Source organism: Carassius carassius, chromosome 50 (assembly GCF_963082965.1).
Source record: "Carassius carassius chromosome 50, fCarCar2.1, whole genome shotgun sequence".
Lineage (NCBI taxonomy): Eukaryota > Metazoa > Chordata > Actinopteri > Cypriniformes > Cyprinidae > Carassius > Carassius carassius.
The window spans coordinates 20,684,430-20,706,929 of record NC_081804.1 but is presented as its reverse complement, the minus strand read 5'-3'; the positions used below and the strand labels follow the sequence as shown (position 1 = coordinate 20,706,929).

At 36.6% G+C, this 22,500-nt stretch overlaps 2 non-coding genes and 1 pseudogene across 2 annotated transcripts; all 3 read right to left on the bottom strand.

Moving 5' to 3' along the window:
* Positions 1 to 7,323: 7,323 nt before the first annotated feature.
* On the bottom strand, positions 7,324 to 7,442 carry LOC132133871 (5S ribosomal RNA). The gene has a single exon (XR_009429259.1). It is a non-coding gene; the product is annotated as a 5S ribosomal RNA (ribosomal RNA).
* Positions 7,443 to 7,709: 267 nt separating this feature from the next.
* Positions 7,710 to 7,828, bottom strand: LOC132133852 (5S ribosomal RNA; annotated as a pseudogene).
* A 14,467-nt stretch (positions 7,829 to 22,295) lies between these two features.
* Positions 22,296 to 22,414, bottom strand: LOC132133908 (5S ribosomal RNA). The gene has a single exon (XR_009429294.1). It is a non-coding gene; the product is annotated as a 5S ribosomal RNA (ribosomal RNA).
* Positions 22,415 to 22,500: the final 86 nt, after the last annotated feature.

The window sequence follows — 22,500 nt, the reverse complement described above, 5'->3', positions numbered from 1 at the left end:
TAAAAACTCCATTTATAAAAAACCCATAAAACATTTTAACAGACCCCAAATTAAAATTCACCATATTGTCTTTACATTTTAGAAACACGCTCATTTTCTTTTCTTTTTCTCCCTCATTAATAATTTCATCCAGCCATTGTCCTGGGATTGCTTTTTTTACTTGTTCGTATTGTCTTTTTAAAACATTTACATTAAAGTCCTCCTTCTCCTCATCCATTGCATCTATGATCACTTGAAGTGGTAAAAATCCCTCTTTAAATTCCCATAAAACATCCCTCACCTTTACAAATCCCGCTTGCAACCACTTCTTAAAATAGATATCATACTCTTGCATCTTTATTTTTCCATTTAAAAACAGAGGTTGATTTAAAATCATTTCCTTCCCCTCCGGATTAAAATCCACCTCTGTTAAAAAAAGCCTCCAAGCGCTTAAAACCTCTTTGTAAAATCGTGGGATCCCCTCCATCATCCAATTCTTAAGCTTCATCCATAAAACATTTTCCCCCAAATTAAAATTCCCACATTTATTTAAATAAAGAGCCATCAATCTCTTCCACTCTGCTCTGTTCGTATTATCCAAATATTTTCTTACCACCTTTACTCTCATGCTTTTCATTTTTTGTTCTACATCCACCAAACCCATCCCTCCCTCCCCCGGTTTCCCTATCAGTGTAAAATATGCAATTCTTGGAGGCTTTTTGTCCCATAAAAATTCTTAAACACATTTCTTTATTCTCTTTAAAACCCAGTCTGGCAATGGCATCACATGTAATGTATACCACATTCTAGATAACATTATCATGTTTACGAACTGAAATTTTCCCCTTTAAACTTAAAAACCTGCTTCTCCAGAAAATCAGTCTTCTTTCCATCCCTCCCACCGTCTCTTCCCACATACTGTCCATAGCCTCCTTTTCATTCTTTGCTACAATTATTCCTAAAATCTTTATTTCTTGCACCTCCATAAACTTACAGATCCCTGTAAGAACCTCCGCCCTTCCATATTTCATGTATACAGTTTTTTCTTCATTTATTTTTGCACCCGAACCCTCACAATACAGTTTTGTTTTCTCCATCACTCTTTTAACACTTTCTACGTTTTCAACCACAATTGTCGTGTCATCAGCATATTGAAATATTCTCTTTAATTCTTCTCCCTCTTCCATTCGTATTCCATTTATTATTTTTTCTCTATTTATTAAAAGCCCTAAAGGTTCTGCTACTAAAGAGTACAATTGCGCAGACAAAGGACACCCCTGTCTTATGGATCTTAAAACTTTATAAGGTTGAGTTAAAAAAACGTTGCATTTTACTTTTGTAAAAATATCCCTGTATAAAACCGAAATCCATTTTATAAAATTATTCCCAAACCCAAATTCCTTTAAAACTGCAAATAAAAAGCCATGTTCAACTCTGTCAAAAGCCTTTTCAAAATCCGTACTAATAACATAAGCACTTTTGCCCTTTTCTTTTATATACCCTACTATATCTCTAATGCTGCTAGTAACATCTGCTATATCTCTCGCCTTTACTCCGTACGCTTGGTTTGTTTCTATTATATTTGGCATGACATTTTTTAATCTGTTTGCTAAGACCTTGGCTAAAATTTTAAAATCAGTGTTTAGCATTGTAATGTGTCTAAAATTTTTCAGCTCAGTTTTGTCTCCTTTTTTCTTGTATATTATTTTCATTAATCCTAGCCCCATTCTTGGGCTTACTCTTTCATTTTTAAAAACTTCTTCAAAAATTTCATTTAAAATTACGCTTACTTTGTCTTTAAAAACTTTGTAAAACTCACTTCCAATACCATCTACTCCGGGGCTTTTCCTCACTCTTAATTGATTTATGGCATGTATGATCTCTTCAGTTTCTATTTCCCTTTCACATATTTTTTTATCCTCTTCGCCAACTTTCCTTGTTATCTGTTGCAACAAAATATTCCTTTTTTCCTCATCTCCTCCCTCCGACTTAAAAAGTTCTTCATAAAATGATTTCACTTCTTTTAAAATCCCCTCTGTATCTGAGACCACCTGTCCATTCCTACTTTTAAGTTCTTTAATTGTTTCCGATCTCCCCCTGCTTTTCTCAAGATTAAAAAAGAATCTGTTACATTTTTCCCCTTCCACCGTATATTTTGCTATGCTTCTCAACATTGCCCCCTTGCATTTCCCCTCTTCTATTTTTCTCAACGTATTTTCTATTTCAATTACTTTTTGCACATCTACTTCATTTTTATTTAACTCCTCTTTTAGAGTTCTCCTTATTTCTCTCTCCTTGGTTCTTTTAACATTTTGTAATAAATTACAGTACTTCATAGAATATTTCTTAATATCATACTTAACATTTTCCCACCATTGCGTTTTGTCTTCCATATACATCTGGTCTTTTTTCCTCCCATCTAATATCATTTCGATTTCTTTTTTAAAACTTTCATTCTTTAAAACCTCAGTGTTTAAAGTCCACACCCCAGGTCCCTTTGTTTGTCTTTTAAAATCCATCGTCATTAAAACCATTTTGTGATCGCTTAAGGTCGTTTCTTTGTGAAATATTCCATCAATGAAACATTCAAGATTTCTGGTACTTAAAAAATAGTCTATTCTGGTTTGGCACATAAAATTCCCCACCAACTGTCTTCTTGAAAATTCCTTCTTTTTTCCATTTCTTTCCCGCCACACATCAATCATATTTTTCTCTTCCATCAATGACCTTAGTTCTTTTCTACCCCCATCCGATTTAAAAACCATCCCATTTGCCATATCCATTTTACTAAAAACAGTGTTAAAATCCCCTGCAATCACCACCTTCCCCCATTTTCCAATTACATCAGCTAAAACATTAAAGTATAATTTCTTTTCTTTTTCTCCATTGGGAGCGTGCACGTTCACTAAAACAAATTTGTCTTCTTCCATTTCCATTTCTACCACCATACATTTTCCTTTTTTATCATTATATATAAGTTTTGTCTTTATACCTCTGTCTTTTCTTATTAAAACCGCCACTCCTCCTCCCATTTTTTCCTCTTCATTATTAACAAGTAATTCCCCTTCCCATCTTTTTCTAATATCCTCCATAACATTCTCTTTCCAGTTTGTCTCTTGCAATAAAATCACATCTTCATTTTGACACAATTCCTTCACCTTTTCAAATTTATAAACATTCATTAGTCCTCTAGCATTAAAAGACACAATTTTCAGCACCATAAAATAAAATAAAAGCCATAAAATCCCCATATTGTTGTTACGACCCTGTCTAGGGTAAGGCCGCAACATAAACTGAAATCAGCATTCAAAGATCCTTTGTACATTTATTTACAGAACCACAGAGTAAAAGCACAACTTCAGGGGTGAGCAAAGGCCAAAACAACAAACAAACACCAAGTAAGCTCCTAAACAGAAAACACTAAATTTCCTAACAAAAGAAAAACTAAAAATACAATATGCTACCCTAACTCCCCATCTAATGAAAGACAGGAGAAAACAATATTTGCAAAAGAAAATGGCACTCACCCCCTACAGCTTCAAAGTGTAGAAAAGAGTATTTACAAAACTTTACAAAATATACAAAATGGAAAATGAGATTGACAACACCTTATCACCTCAAAATCCACACTGCACACAATAGGCAGATCACCAGGCAACTAAGAGCAGCAACACTCTGTAGCAAACACACAACAGCACATGTACAATGGAACAACAGGAAATCACAAGATGAGCAGAGCTCCCTCCTCAGGCACAGCAGATCCTTTTATTGCTGCTCCTTGGTCCCATTTGCACCAATCAGATCTGGAGATCACTTTGGTAGGATCCAATCCTGTGAAAGAGAGAGAACGAGGGGAGCAGCAAAGCAAGAAACACACACTATATGTCTCAAGACGTAACACCCCCACCCATAAATGTCAAACCACGCTTTGACAAAGTTAAACCACTTAACTTCAAATTACAGGTTTTAAGGGGTTGACACAGTAGCACATCTACACATCACCCAGGATTTGCTTACGGCTTTTGGGAATACACATTATGCCCAGCCAAAACATTACCTAGGGTAAGGTCAACACCATCAACAGGAAGTTTGGAGCATACATTACTTTGCACTTGTCCTGTAACCGGTCTAGATTTCATGAAGATATTATGCAATGGAATCTCAAAATTCTCAAGTCCAACACCATGAACAAGAACTTTAGCCCATATACATGTCTTGGTTGTAAATGGTAAGACTATACACTATGAGAGACTGGCCTGCTCCCATGTCCCTCAATATGGTCATCTGCCTACTGTAGGTTTTGATTTCCTTGAGTTCCACTGACAACAAAAGGCCTGTAGAGAGCATTATGATTTGAGAAAGAATCTACGACAGTCTACAGTTTCACGTAGGCTCTAAATTTCTGCCTGTAAGTCTCAGATACCAATTCATAAGCCCTAAACATGGCACTCTTCACAACTTAATGCAACCTCTGTTCAATTTGTAAAGTGGAACATACTTCTTAGGCCTTACCTACCAACCTGCACCGCAGTAACGATACCCCCCCTCTCTTTGGGCCATCTCATGGTAGATGCCACTAGCTCAAAGGCAATGAAGTATGTATCCACCTCAGATTCCCTGAAAGGAGTCGCCAACTTAAAATCCTTACTAGCAACAAATACTAACTAAGTACTGATACCATGCACTGGTGTTGAAACTTCAGAGAGGGTAGAAGTAACATTTACTGTGGGCGGAGCAGAGATAAAAGCGCTAGGTCTATCATGACCATGTAATCTTGAAATCCCCAGCTCTATCACCTGCAAACACAATAGCCAGTGCTCATGCATTTTTATTTACAATTCAATTTCTTTTAGCCTGATTGCCAACGAAGGATCATTGTGAGCAACAAGAGGACTCATGTGAGAGGGAGCCTCAACAGCCCCCTCCTTAACCACACTGTCCAGTGGCAAAATCTGCATGTCCACTTATCTATTGAATAACTCAGCCTTTAACATTTGTTCTAGGGCACTAGATGACATAGCTCCACAGAAAGAATCTGCAATAGGTCATCTTTCCTACACTTATATAAAATATTTCTAACGTTGAATTTTAAGTAATTGAAGATAGATCAAACACTAATAACCTACTTCCACAACAAATGAATATTTCTAGGTCAAACACGATGACTCAGGCCTAGTCAAATGATCTAGTTTTACAGGATCCCGGACGAGCCCCCAATTGTTAGGACCCTGTCTAGGGTAAGGCCGCAACATAAACTGAAATCAGCATTCAAAGATCCTTTGTACATTTATTTACAGAACAGCAAAGGGGAGCAGCAAAGCAAGAAACACACACTATATGTCTCAAGACGTAACATTGTCAGTTCATTCCCTCTCCTTCCTTTACCATTTCCCCACTGTCCTGTTTTTCCTCACATCCTTGTTTTAATACTTTTCTTTTGGCTTTCTCTAAATTTGGTGTTACCTTAGTTTGTCTTCTTCTTTTATTGATTCCTGTAGTGCCGGCATCGTCGATGCATTCACTGTCTTTGTCCATTCTCCCATCCTCGCTGACCCACTCCTGCTCCTCTGTCTTTTCCAGTTCAATCTGTAAAGTATCAGTTATTTCCATCAGTGACCCCGTTTCCTCACTGCACTGTGTTAATCCAGTCCTTTCACTTTCCTCTTCAACGTCTGTGCTTGCGGTATTCTCTCTTTGTGTTCCTTCCGTGTTCTCGTGTAGCTCCTCTTCACCGTCTTCCTCATGTATCTGCCCGCACCCCTGCTCTTCCTCCTGATGTGGTTCTCCGAACCAGCACTCGCACTTATTTAGCACGAGCCTGCAGTCCGGGCACCTCACCGCATTACAGTCCCTCGCGAAATGTCCCCTTTCCGAGCACTTAAAGCATTTGAAGTCCGGACAGTCCTTCATCATGTGTTCAGGGCTCATACATAACCTACAGGTTCTCACCTGCTGGCTATGTATCACCCTGAAATACTGAGGTCCCTCTTCCGTCTCCATTCTCGTACTGTAGGGCAGAGAAGCCACCTCTTTTGGAAACCGTACTCTCAGGAATCTCGTTCCATCCTCAATGCGGGTGCCCGGGTAGAATCTCCTTTTGATCTGTGAGATAGGAGTCACCCCCCATCCCTCCAGCTTCTTTAAAATATCATCATCCTCCAGGTAAGCAGGCAGATGCATGAAAGATACAGCAAAATCCTTATTGTTCAACTTTTTAATTTCACAAGTCTTTCCTTTAATCATCAATCGTTCTTCCAGTTTCTCAATATCTTCTTCCTTTTCCAATGTAATTTCATATTGTTTCATCATTTTTGGTCTTACCGCTAGTATGCTAGTCACTTCGATCTTGTCTTTCAATGCTTCTATAATGTCCTCTGCTCTCCCATCTTGTACCTCCGTCAAATCAATCACTACCGTTGCTTCCTTTGCATAAATCCGTTTGAGTCTCCTTTCTGGGTAATCCTTTTCTCGTTGTCTTTTATCCAGTCCATTTTCAGTTAGCTGCCTTGTTTGTTTTGCCAAATCCATGTCTGTAGCTGTTAATCCGTCCATTTAACAAAAAAAACACAAAACTAAAATGATCCCTCCCAAACAGCAAAGCTGTTGGGAGGACAAATAACAAAAATAACACAAAAACTAGAAACAAAATACTTATCTTGAACAAAAACAACGCAAAAAACAACACAAAAGTTTGGGTGAGCCTATCTCACCTCCCTATAGCCAACACACTTCCTGTTTCTCACTAGCTCTCTAGCGCCCTCAGGTTGGTATGGCCGTAAGCGAAAGCTGCTGCAAAGAGAGGGCTATTTAAAGATCAGCCACTCTAATCTCCAGTACATTATATAAGTAGGGAAGAAAACCCATAAGCTTACAGCACCTGGCATTCCCAGGCAGTCTCCCATCCAAGTAGTAACCAGAACCAAACATGCTAAGATTCAGAGATCGGGCATTGACTCTTTTTTTTTTTTTTTTTTTGCACGATTATTATATAATTAGTGAAAAAAATCCAAAAAGTAAAAGATTTTGAAAAATTTCCAAAAAGCTTTCAGCACCTGGTATTCCGAGGCGGTTCCCCATCCAAGTACTAACCAGGCATAGCCAGGTATGGCCGTAAGCGAAGGCTGCTTCAGAGAGAGGGCTATTTAAAGATCAGCCACTCTAATCTCCAGTTCATTATATAAGTAGGGAAGAAAACCCAAAAGCTTAAAGCACCGGGTATTATTCCCAGGCAGTCTCCCATCCAAGTAGTAACCAGAACAAAACATGCTAAGATTCAGAGATGGGGCATTGTCTCTTTTTTTTTTTTTTCAAAATTATTACATAACTAGTGAAAATTTTCCACAAAGCTTACAGCACCTGGTATTCCCAGGCGGTCTCCCATCCAAGTACTAACCAGGCCCAAACCTGCTTAGCTTCCGAGATCAGACGAGATCGGGCATAGCCAGGTTGGTATGGCCGTAAGCGAAAGCTGCTGCAAAGAGAGGGCTATTTAAAGATCAGCCACTCTAATCTCCAGTACATTATATAAGTAGGGAAGAAAACCCAAAAGCTTACAGCACCTGGCATTCCCAGGCAGTCTCCCATCCAAGTAGTAACCAGAACCAACATGCTAAGATTCAGAGATCGGGCATTGACTCTTTTTTTTTTTTTTTTTTTTTTTTTTTTGCACGATTATTATATAATTAGTGAAAAAAATCCAAAAAGTAAAAGATTTTGAAAAATTTCCAAAAAGCTTTCAGCACCTGGTATTCCGAAGCGGTTCCCCATCCAAGTACTAACCAGGCACAAACCTGCTTAGCTTCCGAGATCAGACGAGATCGGGCATAGCCAGGTTGGTATAGCCGTAAGCGAAAGCTGCTGCAAAGAGAGGGCTATTTAAAGATCAGCCACTCTAATCTCCAGTACATTATATAAGTAGGGAAGAAAACCCAAAAGCTTACAGCACCTGGCATTCCCAGGCAGTCTCCCATCCAAGTAGTAACCAGAACCAACATGCTAAGATTCAGAGATCGGGCATTGACTCTTTTTTTTTTTTTTTTTTTTTTTTTGCACGATTATTATATAATTAGTGAAAAAAATCCAAAAAGTAAAAGATTTTGAAAAATTTCTAAAAAGCTTTCAGCACCTGGTATTCCGAAGCGGTTCCCCATCCAAGTACTAACCAGGCATAGCCAGGTATGGCCGTAAGCGAAGGCTGCTTCAGAGAGAGGGCTATTTAAAGTTCAGCCACTCTAATCTCCAGTTCATTATATAAGTAGGGAAGAAAACCCAAAAGCTTAAAGCACCGGGTATTATTCCCAGGCAGTCTCCCATCCAAGTAGTAACCAGAACAAAACATGCTAAGATTCAGAGATGGGGCATTGTCTCTTTTTTTTTTTTTTTTTTTCAAGATTATTACATAACTAGTGAAAATTTTCCACAAAGCTTACAGCACCTGGCATTCCCAGGCAGTCTCCCATCCAAGTAGTAACCAGAACCAAACATGCTAAGATTCAGAGATCGGGCATTGACTCTTTTTTTTTGCACGATTATTATATAATTAGTGAAAAAAATCCAAAAAGTAAAAAATTGTGAAAAATTTCCACAAAGCTTACAGCACCTGGTATTCCGAGGCGGTTCCCCATCCAAGTACTAACCAGGCATAGCCAGGTATGGCCGTAAGCGAAGGCTGCTTCAGAGAGAGGGCTATTTAAAGATCAGCCACTCTAATCTCCAGTACATTATATAAGTAGGGAAGAAAACCCAAAAGCTTACAGCACCTGGCATTCCCAGGCAGTCTCCCATCCAAGTAGTAACCAGAACCAAACATGCTAAGATTCAGAGATCGGGCATTGACTCTTTTTTTTTTTTTTTTTTTTGCACGATTATTATATAATTAGTGAAAAAAATCCAAAAAGTAAAAGATTTTGAAAAATTTCCAAAAAGCTTTCAGCACCTGGTATTCCGAGGCGGTTCCCCATCCAAGTACTAACCAGGCATAGCCAGGTATGGCCGTATGCGAAGGCTGCTGCAAAGAGAGGGCTATTTAAAGATCAGCCACTCTAATCTCCAGTACATTATATAAGTAGGGAAGAAAACCCAAAAGCTTACAGCACCGGGTATTATTCCCAGGCAGTCTCCCATCCAAGTAGTAACCAGAACAAAACATGCTAAGATTCAGAGATCGGGCATTGTCTCTTTTTTTTTTTTTTCAAGATTATTACATAACTAGTGAAAATTTTCCAAAAAGCTTACAGCACCTGGTATTCCCAGGCGGTCTCCCATCCAAGTAGTAACCAGAACTTTCACTAGTTATGTAATAATCTTGAAAAAAAAAAAAGAGACAATGCCCGATCTCTGAATCTTAGCATGTTTTGTTCTGGTTACTACTTGGATGGGAGACTGCCTGGGAATAATACCCGGTGCTGTAAGCTTTTGGGTTTTCTTCCCTACTTATATAATGTACTGGAGATTAGAGTGGCTGATCTTTAAATAGCCCTCTCTTTGCAGCAGCCTTCGCTTACGGCCATACCAACCTGGCTATGCCCGATCTCGTCTGATCTCGGAAGCTAAGCAGGTTTAGACCACCTGGGAATACCAGGTGCTGTAAGCTTTTTGGAAAATATTCACTAGTTATGTAATAATCTTGAAAAAAAAAAAAAAGAGACAATGCTCGATCTCTGAATCTTAGCATGTTTTGTTCTGGTTACTACTTGGATGGGACACTGCCTGGGAATAATACCCGGTGCTTTAGGCTTTTGGGTTTTCTTCCCTACTTATATAATGAACTGGAGATTAGAGTGGCTGATCTTTAAATAGCCCTCTCTCTGAAGCAGCCTTCGCTTACGGCCATACCTGGCTATGCCTGGTTAGTATTTGGATGGGGAACCGCTTCGGAATACCAGGTGCTGAAAGCTTTTTGGAATTTTTTCACAATTTTTTACTTTTTTGATTTTTTTCACTAATTATATAATAATCGTGCAAAAAAAAAAAAGAGTCAATGCCCGATCTCTGAATCTTAGCATGTTTGGTTCTGGTTACTACTTGGATGGGAGACTGCCTGGGAATGCCAGGTGCTGTAAGCTTTTGGGTTTTCTTCCCTACTTATATAATGTACTGGAGATTAGAGTGTCTGATCTTTAAATAGCCCTCTCTTTGCAGCAGCTTTTGCTTACGGCCATACCAACCTGAGGGCGCTAGAGAGCTACAGGAAGTGTTGGCTGCAGTTGGGAGAGGAAGGCTCTCCTCCATTTTGTGTTTTTCTATTTGTGGTTGTTTTGTTTGTTTTGTGAATCTGTGATTGTTTCTTTGGCATTTTTTCTTTTTTGAAAGCCACCTAACAGCAGCATATCGCTGTCTGGAGGGTGGTTGATCTTTTTTTTCTCAAAAATGGACGGATTGTATGGTAACGACTCGGAACTGGCTGGAGAGACTCGAATGGCAAATGACAATGGACTGGCAGGAGGAACACGCACGGCAAGCGACACTGGACTGGCTGGAGGAACACGCATGGCAATCGACACTGGACTGGCTGGAGGAACAAGCATGGCAAACAACACTGGACTGGCTGGAGGAACACGCATGGTAAACGACACTAGAATGGCTGGAGGAACAAGTATGGCAAACGACAATGGACTGGCTGGAGGAACACGCACGGCAAATGACACTGGACTGGAGAAGCGACAAAGAGCTGGAAATGTAAAAGATCAAGAATTAAGGAAAAGATTTGGTGAAAGAAAATATTTAAAGGAGGCAACAGTGATCGTGAGTACAGAGAATGTGATTGGTGTGAGAGGAGAGGATATAATTAAAGCAATCTCAGAAAAAATTGGAAGTGGAAAGGTGTTGGCTGTAAGACCCAGACAAGGCAAAGAATATGAACTGACATTGGAACAGGAAGAAATGTGTGACATTTTAATCAATGGATTGACAATAAAGGGAGTGGACTGTGAAGTAAAAAAACTGCAAAATAAAGATTACGTTGTTTCCTTCATGCACCTGCCTGTCTACCTGGAGGATAAGGAAATTGTAAACAAATTGGAAGGATGGGGGGTTTCCCCCATATCTAAAATCAAAAGAAGGTGCTATCCGGACACTGACATCGAAGACGGCACAAGGTTTGTAAAGGTGAGGTTCCCCAAAGAAGTGGCATCACTCCCTTACAGCACTAAGATTGAAACAGCTGAAGGCCCGCAGTACTTTAGGGTGATGCACAGCCACCAGGTGAAGACTTGTAGGCTGTGCATGAGCCCAGAACATCTACTGAAAGAGTGCCCAGAATTCAAGTGCCATAAATGTTTGGAAAGGGGACATTTTGCACGAGACTGCAATGCTGTCAGGTGTCCGGATTGCCAAGAAATTTTAAATAAATGTGAATGCTGGATGGAGGGGGTGGTAGGTGGAAGGAAAGAACAGGTGGACAGGCAGGTGCATGAAGAAAACAATGATGAAGGACATTGTGATGAAAGACATGAAGAAGACAAATTACAACCAAAGGAAACAGAGGAAGGAACAAACAACAGACAGGAAGGAGAAGGAGAAAAAGAAAAAGAAAATAACAATGAACAAATAAGAGAAGAGGACACACAAATTACACCGATGGACATATCTTCAATTCATGGACAAAAAGGAAAAGAACAAGACAAAGAAACTGATAACGAAGGAGAAATTAGTATGGAGGAGGATGAGAAGGAAAAGGCGGAGAGGGGAAAAATACGAAGAAGATCGCTAAAGGTAAAGCCAAATATAGAAAGTTCAAGAAAAAAAGTGAAATGTTTAAATAGGTTTGAGGTGTTAAAGGAATTGGAGGAGAAAGACTGAGAATGATGGGTTTTAGATATTTATTATTTTTCTTTTTAATGGTTTTAAGTGTTGTGACTTTTAATGCAAGAGGACTTTTGAACTTAAAGAAATTTGAAAATATAAAAGAAAAATGTAAAAGAGAAGACATTATTGTACTACAGGAAACAAACTGGAGAGAAAATGTAATGAATGAATATAAAAAGAGATGGGGAGGAGGGATTTTGTACAATAATGGAGATGGGAGGTTTGGGAGAGGTGTGGCTTTTTTAATGAAGGATGATGTTTTTAAAGCAAGTCAAATTTTATACAAAGATACGATGGGTAAATGTATGGTTGTAGAGACAAAACATGAAGGAAGGGAATTGATTTTAGTAAATGTACATGCACCAACGGAGGAGAAGGAAAAGAAAGAGTTTTTTTATGTTTTAAGTAGTTTTGTAAAGAAGTATAAAGAAATAATAATGATGGGGGATTTTAATACGGTTTTTAGTAAACAAGACATGGCAGATGGAATGGTTTTTAAAACTGACAAAGGGAGAAAAGAATTAAAAGCTTTAATGGCAGAAAATAATATCATAGATGTGTGGAGAGAAAGAAATGAAAAGAAAAAAGAGTTTTCAAGAAGGCAAATAGTGGGGCAGTTTGTGTGTGAAACAAGAATTGATTTTATTTTATGTACAAGAAATGTGGAGAATTTTATAGAAAATATTAAGTATGAAGAAACAAGTTTTAGCGATCACAAGTTCTTATTTTTTAAATTGGATTGGAATAAAGTGCAAAGAGGGCCAGGAATATGGGTTTTAAATACAAAAATGTTAGAAAATGAAGACTATGTATTAAAGGTTAAAGAAATTATAGAAAAAGAAAAGGAAAATGAAATGTATGAAGAAGATAAGAGAATTTGGTGGGAGAATGTAAAGTTTTTAATAAAAAAATTCTCAATTAAGTATTGTAGCATAATACGCAAATGCAAAAGATACAACGAAAAAAAATAAAGGAATGTTTGGAAGCGGAATTGAATAAAGAAAATAAAGATATACAAAAGATAAAGGAAATGGATGAAAAACTGAAGGAAATAGAGGAAAAAGAATATGAGGGGGCGAGGTTAAGGAGCAAAGCTAAATATACTGTGGAGGGAGAAAAGTGCACAAAGTTTTTTTTTGATTTGGAAAAAAAGAGAGGGAAAGCTGAAACAATAAAACAGGTAAGAGGGAAAAATGGGGAAGTTGTAGAGGGGAATGAAAAGATTTTAGAAGAAATAAAGAATTTTTATGAAGATCTTTTTAGTGCCGGGGTGTAGAAGAAAACGAAAAAATTGAATTGTTGAATCGAATAAAAGTAAAAGTGAGTAAGGAAGATAAAAAAGAATGCGATCAAAAAATTGGTGAAGAAGAGATTGAAAGAGCAATACAGCAGCTGAATAAACAGAAAAGTCCAGGAATAGATGGTTTGGGAAGTGAATTTTATATATGTTTTAAAGAGATTTTAACCAAGATTTTAACCTGTTAACTGTCACCCCGTCCCGTATACGGGACGCCTACGTTGACTATACTATATTACAATCAAATCTAATCTAATCCTGACAAACTATATATCGTTGGAAAGGTTCAAGACTCCTAAATATATATTTTTCCAATATTATTTGTTAAAAATTATGTAGGAAAAGTAATAGATTAATTTATGACAAGAGTGCACCCTCAGAAATCTACATTACAAAATGAGTTTTGACCTTTGTTTAAAAAAAAGACTTTCTCGTTGCCTTTTTCTCTATCATGTTTTAGAAATCATCAGAAGTTATATATCACTTGAAAACATAAAATCTCAAAATTCATCCTTTAAAACCCATTTTAAAATCAGACATTGCATTACCATGTAAATGGCACATCAAAATCATGTTACAAAATGTTTTCAGTCATGAATTATAAAAATTTAGGTTTGTATCATGCACATTCAAGTCTATCTTCAAAAACGTGAGTGACAGTTAAGGGGTTAAAGGAAGTTTTAGTGAGATTTTTGAAAAAGAAGAAGTTAATGAAAGAATGGGGATGGGGATAACAAAACTGATATATAAAAGGAAAGGAGAAAAGGTAGATTTAAAAAACTATAGGCCGATCACAATGCTTAACACAGATTTTAAGATTTTATCAAAGGTTTTAGCAAACAGGTTAAAGGAAGTAATGCCAAGTATAATCGAAACAAACCAAGCATACGGAGTAAAAGGAAGGGATATAGCGGATATAACAATGAGTATAAGAGACACAATATGGTATATGAAAGAACTAAATGAAGATGGTTACATAATTAGTCTAGATTTTGAAAAAGCATTTGATCGGGTTGAACACGAGTATTTATTTGATGTTTTAAAGAAATTTGGTTTTGGGGGAGATTTTATCAAATATATTGAGATTTTATATAAGGGCGCTTTAACGAGAATAAAGTGTAATGGGTTTTTAACAGAATGTTTTAAAATCACAAGATCGATAAGACAGGGTTGTCCGCTTTCGGCATTATTATATTCACTTGTATCGGAACCGTTAGGATTGGCCATAAAACAAAAAGAAGGAATAATTGGAATTGAAATTGAGGAAAATAAGGCTGAGGGAAAGGTTTTTCAATATGCTGATGACACAACGATAATAGTAAAAGGAAAGGAGAGCATCAAAGAAGTTATGAATGTTGTAGAGGAATATTGTAAAGGATCCGGGAGTAAAGTAAATGAAGAAAAGACGGTATATATGAGATTTGGTAAAGCAATGGTTTTAAAGGATAGTTTTAATTTGAAGGAAGTGGAAGAAATTAGGATTTTAGGAATTTTAATGGGTAAAAATGAGATGAAAGTAAGAGATGAAATGTGGGTGGAACTAGTAACAGGAATAGAGAGAAGGTTAAATTATTGGAAATTAAGAACTTTAAACTTAAAAGGGAAGGTTTTAGTATTGAATGTTTTAATGGTGTCTAAGCTATGGAATGTTTTATATGTGTCGCATATGCCAATGTGGACAGAAAAGAGGTTGAAGAAATGTTTTCTTGACTTTTTATGGGAGGGGAAGCCAGCAAGAATAGCTTTTAATACGATTTTAGGGGCGGTAGAGAAGGGGGGTTTAGGTTTAATAGATGTGGAACAGAGGAAAAATAGTTTGAGAGTGAAAGTAGTGAAGAAATACCTACAAGATGAGGACAAACCAGAGTGGAAAAAGACGATGAAATATTTTTTAAACAAATGTGGGGATCTTAACATGGGGGATGGAATTTTATGGATGAAAACGAAGAATTGGATGACAGAAAATTTACCAGAGTTTTATAGAGAAATTTTAAGTGCTTGGGGAAAATTTTTAGATAAAGTTGAGTTTGATCCACATGGGAGAGAACACATTTTAAATCAACCTCTGTTCTTAAACCAAAACATTTTAAAACAAGACAAAGGGATTTTTTTAAAGAAATGGATGGAAGTGGGGATAACAAGAGTGAGAGATGTATTGTATGAATTTAAAGAAGGTTTTTTACCGACACAATTTATTGTAGATGCAATGGAGGAGGCAAAAGAGGATTACAGTGAACAAGACATAAAAAATAAATATGAAATCATTAAAAGCGCAATACCCAAAGAGTGGATTAAAAGAATAGAATGTATGGAAGAAGAGCCAAAAGAGAAATGTATTTACGTGAAATTAGGAGAAAAACTGTATGATTTTAAGGAATGTACTCTGAAAATGATTTATTGTTCTTTTAGAGATGGTGTTTTTAAAGAGCCTATTGCAAATGGATACTGGATGCAGAAATTCAAAGATTTAAAAAAAGAGTATATATGGAGAAACATGACGGGGAAGTGTGTGGAAACAAAATTGGGATGTTTGGAGTATTTTATAAGGCATAAAGTGGTTTTTACTGAGATTATTTTAAATAAAATAGGAAGGGAAGAAAATGCTCTGTGTAAAGTGTGCCAGGAAAAGGAAGAGGGGATTTTACATATGTTTTTATATTGTAGAGAACTGGAGGAGTTTTTAAGAAAATGTAAATGTTTAATTAAAGATGTGACTGAAGACTGGGATGAAAATGTAATGGAATGGAACAGAGTGGTGATGTTTGGTTGGGAAAAAAAGTGTCAAAACAAAAATTTTATTAATCTGTGTGTAATGCTAATGAAAAGTGCAATATGGGAGAGAAGAACTGTGGCTAAAAAGGAAATCATTGTGTTGGATGTTTGGACTGTGTTTAAAAGGAAAACCCATAAGCTTACAGCACCTGGCATTCCCAGGCAGTCTCCCATCCAAGTAGTAACCAGAACCAAACATGCTAAGATTCAGAGATCGGGCATTGACTCTATTTTTTTTTTTTTTTTTTTTTTTGCACGATTATTATATAATTAGTGAAAAAAATCCAAAAAGTAAAAGATTTTGAAAAATTTCCAAAAAGCTTTCAGCACCTGGTATTCCGAGGCGGTTCCCCATCCAAGTACTAACAAGGCATAGCCAGGTATGGCCGTAAGCGAAGGTTGCTTCAGAGAGAGGGCTATTTAAAGATCAGCCACTCTAATCTCCAGTTCATTATATAAGTAGGGAAGAAAACCCAAAACCTTAAAGCACCGGGTATTATTCCCAGGCAGTCTCCCATCCAAGTAGTAACCAGAACAAAACATGCTAAGATTCAGAGATCGGGCATTGTCTCTCTTTTTTTTTTTTTTTTCAAGATTATTACATAACTAGTGAATATTTTCCAAAAAGCTTACAGCACCTGGTATTCCCAGGCGGTCTCCCATCCAAGTACTAACCAGGCCCAAACCTGCTTAGCTTCCGAGATCAGACGAGATCGGGCATAGCCTTTTTTTTTTTTTTTTTTTTTTTTTTTTTATTAAGAAATTTCAATCAATAAAATACAATAGATTAAACGCAATCAACAGAAAATACAGAACATTGTCTTTACACATCCCTACATTACACATCTTTCCTTTACATAGATAATTTAAAAATCTCCTTCACTTCCTGGCAGCTTCCACATTAAATCATTTAAAACACAATAAACTTTTGAGGTAAAAACATCATAAAAAGAGTCTAACATATTTACACCTTTAAAGTACACATACAGTCTTTCAATATATAATTCTGTTTTTCTTTTAAACATCCTCCAAACATCCAACACAATTTTTTCCTTTTTAGCCACAGTTCTTCTGTCCCATATTGCACTTTTCATTAGCATTACACACAGATTAATGAAACTTTTGTTTTGACCCTTTTTTTCCCAACCAAACATCACATCTCTGTTCCATTCCATTACATTTTCATCCCACTCCTCAGTCACATCTTTAATTAAACATTTACATTTCCTTAAAAAGTCCTCTAGCTCTCTACAATGTAAAAACATATGTAAAATCCCCTCTTCCTCTTCCTGGCACACTTTACACAGAGCATTTTCTTCCATTCCTATTTTATTTAAAATAACATCAGTAAAAACCACTTTATGCCTTATAAAATACTCCAAACATTCCAATTTTGTTTCCACACATTTCCCCGTCATGTTTCTCCATATACACTCTTTTTTTAAATCTTTGAATTTCTGCACCCAGTAACCATTTGCAATCGGCTCTTTAAAAACATCATCTCTAAAAGCACAATAAATCATTTTCACAGTACATTCCTTAAAATCATACAGTTTTCCCCCTAATTTCACATGAATACATTTCTCTTTTGGCTCTCCTTCCATACTTTCTATTCTTTTTATCCACTCTTTAGGTATTGCATTTTTAATGATTTCATATTTATTTTTTATTACTTGTTCACTGTAATCCTCTTTTGCCTCCTCCATTGCATCTACAGTAAATTGTGTTGGTAAAAACCCTTCTTTAAATTCATACAAAACATCTCTCACTCTTGTTATCCCCACTTCCATCCATTTCTTTAAAAAAATTCCTTTGTCTTGTTTTAAAATGTTTTGGTTTAAAAACAGAGGTTGATTTAAAATGTTTTCTCTCCCATGTGGATCATACTCAAGTCTATCTAAAAATTTTCCCCAGGCACTAAACATTTCCCTATAAAACTCTGGTAAGCACTCTGTCATCCAATTCTTTGTTTTCATCCATAAAATCCCATCCCCCATGTTAAAATCCCCACATTTGTTTAAAAAATATTCCATTGTCTTTTTCCATGCAGTTTTGTGACCATCATCTAGATATTTTTTTACTATTTTAATTCTTAAGCTATTTTTTCTCTGTTCAACATCAATTAATCCCATCCCTCCTTTCCCTATTTCTCCTATTAATGTACTATATGCAATTCTTGACGGTTTACTATTCCATAAAAAATCTAAAAAACATTTTTTCAACCTTGTCTCCACCCACATTGGCATAGCAGTCACATATAAAACATACCACAACTTTGACACCATTAACACATTTAAAATTAAAACCTTCCCTTTTAAACTTAATGTCCTCAATTTCCAAAAATTTAACCTTCTTTCAATACCTCCTACTATTTCTTCCCACATTTTTTCTTTAACATTCCTTTCTTCTTTTCCCATTAGAACACCTAAAATCCTTATTTCTTTTGTTTCTTTAAAATGAAAATACTCTGTTAAAACAGTCACTCCTCCAAATCTCATATATATAGTTTTTTCTTCATTTATCTTACCTCCTGATCCCCTACAAAACATCTGTACTACTTCCATTACTTTATTAACACTCTCTATATCTTTAACTATTATTGTCGTATCATCTGCATATTGAAATATTTTTTCATTTCCCCCACTTCCTTCAATGTTTATCCCTCTTATGTCTTCGTCTATTTTAATAGCTAATCCCAATGGTTCTGCAACTAAAGAATATAAAAGCGCTGATAATGGACATCCTTGTCTTATTGATCTAGTAATTTTAAAACATTCAGTTAAAAAACCATTACACTGTATTCTTGTTATTGCTCCCCTATATAAAATTGTAATCCACTTGATAAAATTTTCCCCAAACCCGTACCTACTTAAAATTCCAAATAAATATTCATGCTCCACTCTATCAAAAGCCTTTTCGAAATCCAAACTAATAACATATCCTTTTTTGTTTTTTTCTTTCATATATCTTATTCTATCTATTATACTTAAAGTTGTGTCCGCTATATCTTTCCCTTTAACTCCATACACTTGATTTGTTTCAATTATGGTTGGCATTACCTCTTTCAATCTGTTGGCTAAAACTTTTGTTAAAATTTTCAGATCTGTATTCAACATTGTAATTGGTCTATAATTTTTTAAGTCTACTTTATCTCCTTTTCTTTTATATATCAACTTTAATAATCCCATCCCCATTCTCTGATTCATTTCTTCTTTTTTAAAGATCTCTTCATATACTTCTTTTAAAATACTGGTTAAAAAATCTTTAAAAACAATATAAAATTCACTCCCCAAACCATCTATACCTGGACTTTTATTTTTGTTTAATTCACTTATTGCTCTTTTTATCTCTTCTTCACTTATCTCTTCATCACACTCTTTTTTGTCTACTTCTCCTACTGTTGTTTTTATTTGCTTAAGTAACTCCAATTTCTCTTCTTCCTTCAACCCCTCAGTACTAAACAGGTTCTCATAATATGCTTTTACTTCTTTTAATATTTCCTCATTTGTTTCCACCACTACACCATTTTTTCCTCTTATTTCTTTAATCATTCCAGCTTTCCCTCGTATCTTTTCTAGATCAAAGAAAAATTTTGTACATTTTTCTCCCTCCACAGTATATTTAGCTTTACTTCTTAGTCTTGCTCCTTCATATTTTTTCTCTTCCATTTCTTTCAATATTCCCTCCAATTCTTTTATTTTTTGTATATCTTTTCCATTCTCATTTAATTCCTTTTCCAATTTTTCTCTTATTTCTCTCTCCTTCTTCCTCTTACATATCTGTATTAATTTGCAATACTTTATTGTGAATTTTTTAACTAAATATTTAACATTTTCCCACCATATCCTTTTATCTTCACTGTACATTTCATTCTCCTTTTCTTTTTCAATAATTTCTTTAATACTTAAAACATACTCCTCATTCTTCAAAACCTCTACATTTAACACCCATACACCCGGCCCTCTTTTCACTGAACTCCAGTCTACTTGCAAAAAAATTGGTTTATGGTCACTTAAGCTTGATTCTTCATATTTAATGTTACCGATATATCCTTCAATGTTCCTTGTACACAAAATAAAATCAATCCTTGTCTTACACATAAAATTCCCTACTAATTGCCTCCTTGAATATTCTTTCTTTTTTTCATTTCTTTCTCTCCATACATCAATCATATTATTTTCTTCCATTAATAGTTTCAGTTCTTTTCTTCCTTTATCATTTTTAAAAACCATTCCCTCACCCATTTCTAATTTACTGAAAACGGTATTAAAATCACCCATCATAATAACTTCTTTATGCTTTTTTAAAAAATCTCTTAATACATTAAAATATTCCTTCTTTTCATTCTCTACAGTCGGTGCATGAATATTAACTACAATAACTTTTTTCTCCTCATACTCCATTTCAACCGCAATACATTTCCCATCTACGTCATTATATATTGTTTTACATGATACCCCACAGTTTTCTTTTATTAAAATCGCAACTCCTCTTCCAAGCCTCCCATCACCATTGTTATATAAAATCTCTCCGCTCCACCTTTTCCTTATTTCAGTCATGTACTCTTCCCTCCAGTTAGTTTCTTGTAATAAAATCACATCCTCTCCTTTACACATTTCTTTCACCTTTTCAAATTTACCCATGTCCATCAATCCCCTTGCATTAAAAGTAACACAACTTAAAACCATTAAAATAAATAAAAATAAATACATAAAAACCATTATTTTCCATCTTCTCCCTCCAGCCCTCTTAACACTTCATATCTGTTTACACTTTTTACTCGGCCCCTTGTCATTAACTTTTTTCTTGCATTTTCCACATTTGGTTTTACCTTTAATGTTCTTCTTCTACTTTGTCCTCTCTCCCCTCTGTCTTTTCCCATGTTGTCCATCCTTGTTTCTTCTTCACTGTCCATTTCTTTGTTTTGATCATACATTCCCTGTCCATCCCTCTCCACATTATCCAAAAGATTTTTAAAGCTGTCCGATATTTCCATTTCTGTCCATTGGGTATTCTGTTCTGCTGTTTGTTCCTCATCCATATCATTCTTTTTTCCTTCTTCTTCTTCCTCTTGGTTGCCTGTTCCTCCTTCTGTTTCCTTTTGTGATAATCCTTCATCCCCTTGTCCTTCATCAATATCTCCTTCCTCTTCAGTGTTTCCTTCATGCACCTGTCCGTCCACCCGATGCTCCAGACCTCCTTCCTCTCCCTCCATCCAACACTCACACTTGTTTAAAATCTTTTGACACTCCGGGCATCTGACCGCATTGCAATCCCTTGCGAAATGTCCCCTTTCCTCGCACTTGTGACACTTAAATTCAGGGCATTCTTTGAGCAGATGATCCGGGCTCATGCACAGCTTACAGGTCTTCACCTGGTGGCTGTGCATCACCCTAAAGTACTGCGGCCCTTCTGCTGTTTCCAGCTTTGTGCTGTAGGGCAATGATGCCACCTCCTTGGGGAATCTCACTTTTAAAAACCTTGTTCCATCCTCTATTTCAGTGCCCGGGTAGCATCTTCTTTTTAATTTTGAAATGGGATTAACTCCCCATCCCTCCAATTTTCTAAAAATGTCTTTATCATCAAGGTAGACGGGCAGGTGCATGAAGGAAACAACATAATCTCTTTTTTGCAGTTTCTTTATCTCACAGTTAACTCCTTTAATTAACAATCCCTCAGTCAGTTCATCACATGTTTCTTCTTTCTCCATTGTCAGTTCATATTCCTTTCCTTGTCTTGGCCTTAGTGCTAAAATTTTACCATATCCACATTTTTCCGTCACCGCTTTAATAATATCCACAGCTCTCACCTCATTTACGTTCTCGACATTCACAATCACAGTTGCCTCCTTTAAGTATTTCCTTTCACCAATTTTATCTCTTGCATCTTGTTTTTTACCGTGTCCTGCTCGTTGTCGATACTCCACTCCAGGGTCATTTGCCATGCGTGTCTCTCCAGCCAGTCCAGGGTCATTTGCCATACGTGTCTCTCCAAGCAGTCCAGTGTCGTTTGCCATACGTGTCTCTCCAGCCAGTCCAGTTTCGTTTGCCATACGTGTCTCTCCAGCCATTCCAGTGTCGTTTGCCATGCGTGTCTCTCCAGCCAGTCCAGTGTCGTTTACCAATAATCCGTCCATTGTACAAAAATCTAACAAAAAATTAACCACCCTCCAGCCAGCAAGATGCTGCTGTTAGGTGGTTTAAAACTGAAAAAACACAAAAAATAAACTAAAGTCCAAAAACAACTCACAAAACAAACACTGACAGAAAAATCAAAATGGAGGAGAGCCTTCCTCTCCCAACTGCAGCCAACACTTCCTGTAGCTCTCTAGCGCCCTCAGGTTGGTATGGCCGTAAGCGAAGGCTGCTGCAAAGAGAGGGCTATTTAAAGATCAGCCACTCTAATCTCCAGTTCATTATATAAGTTCATAAGAAAACCCAAAAGCTTTCAGCACCTGGTATTCCCAGGCGGTCTCCCATCCAAGTACTAACCAGGCCCAAACCTGCTTAGCTTCCGAGATCAGACGAGATCGGGCAGAGCCAGGTTGGTATGGCCGTAAGCGAAAGCTGCTGCAAAGAGAGGGCTATTTAAAGATCAGCCACTCTAATCTCCAGTACATTATATAAGTAGGGAAGAAAACCCAAAAG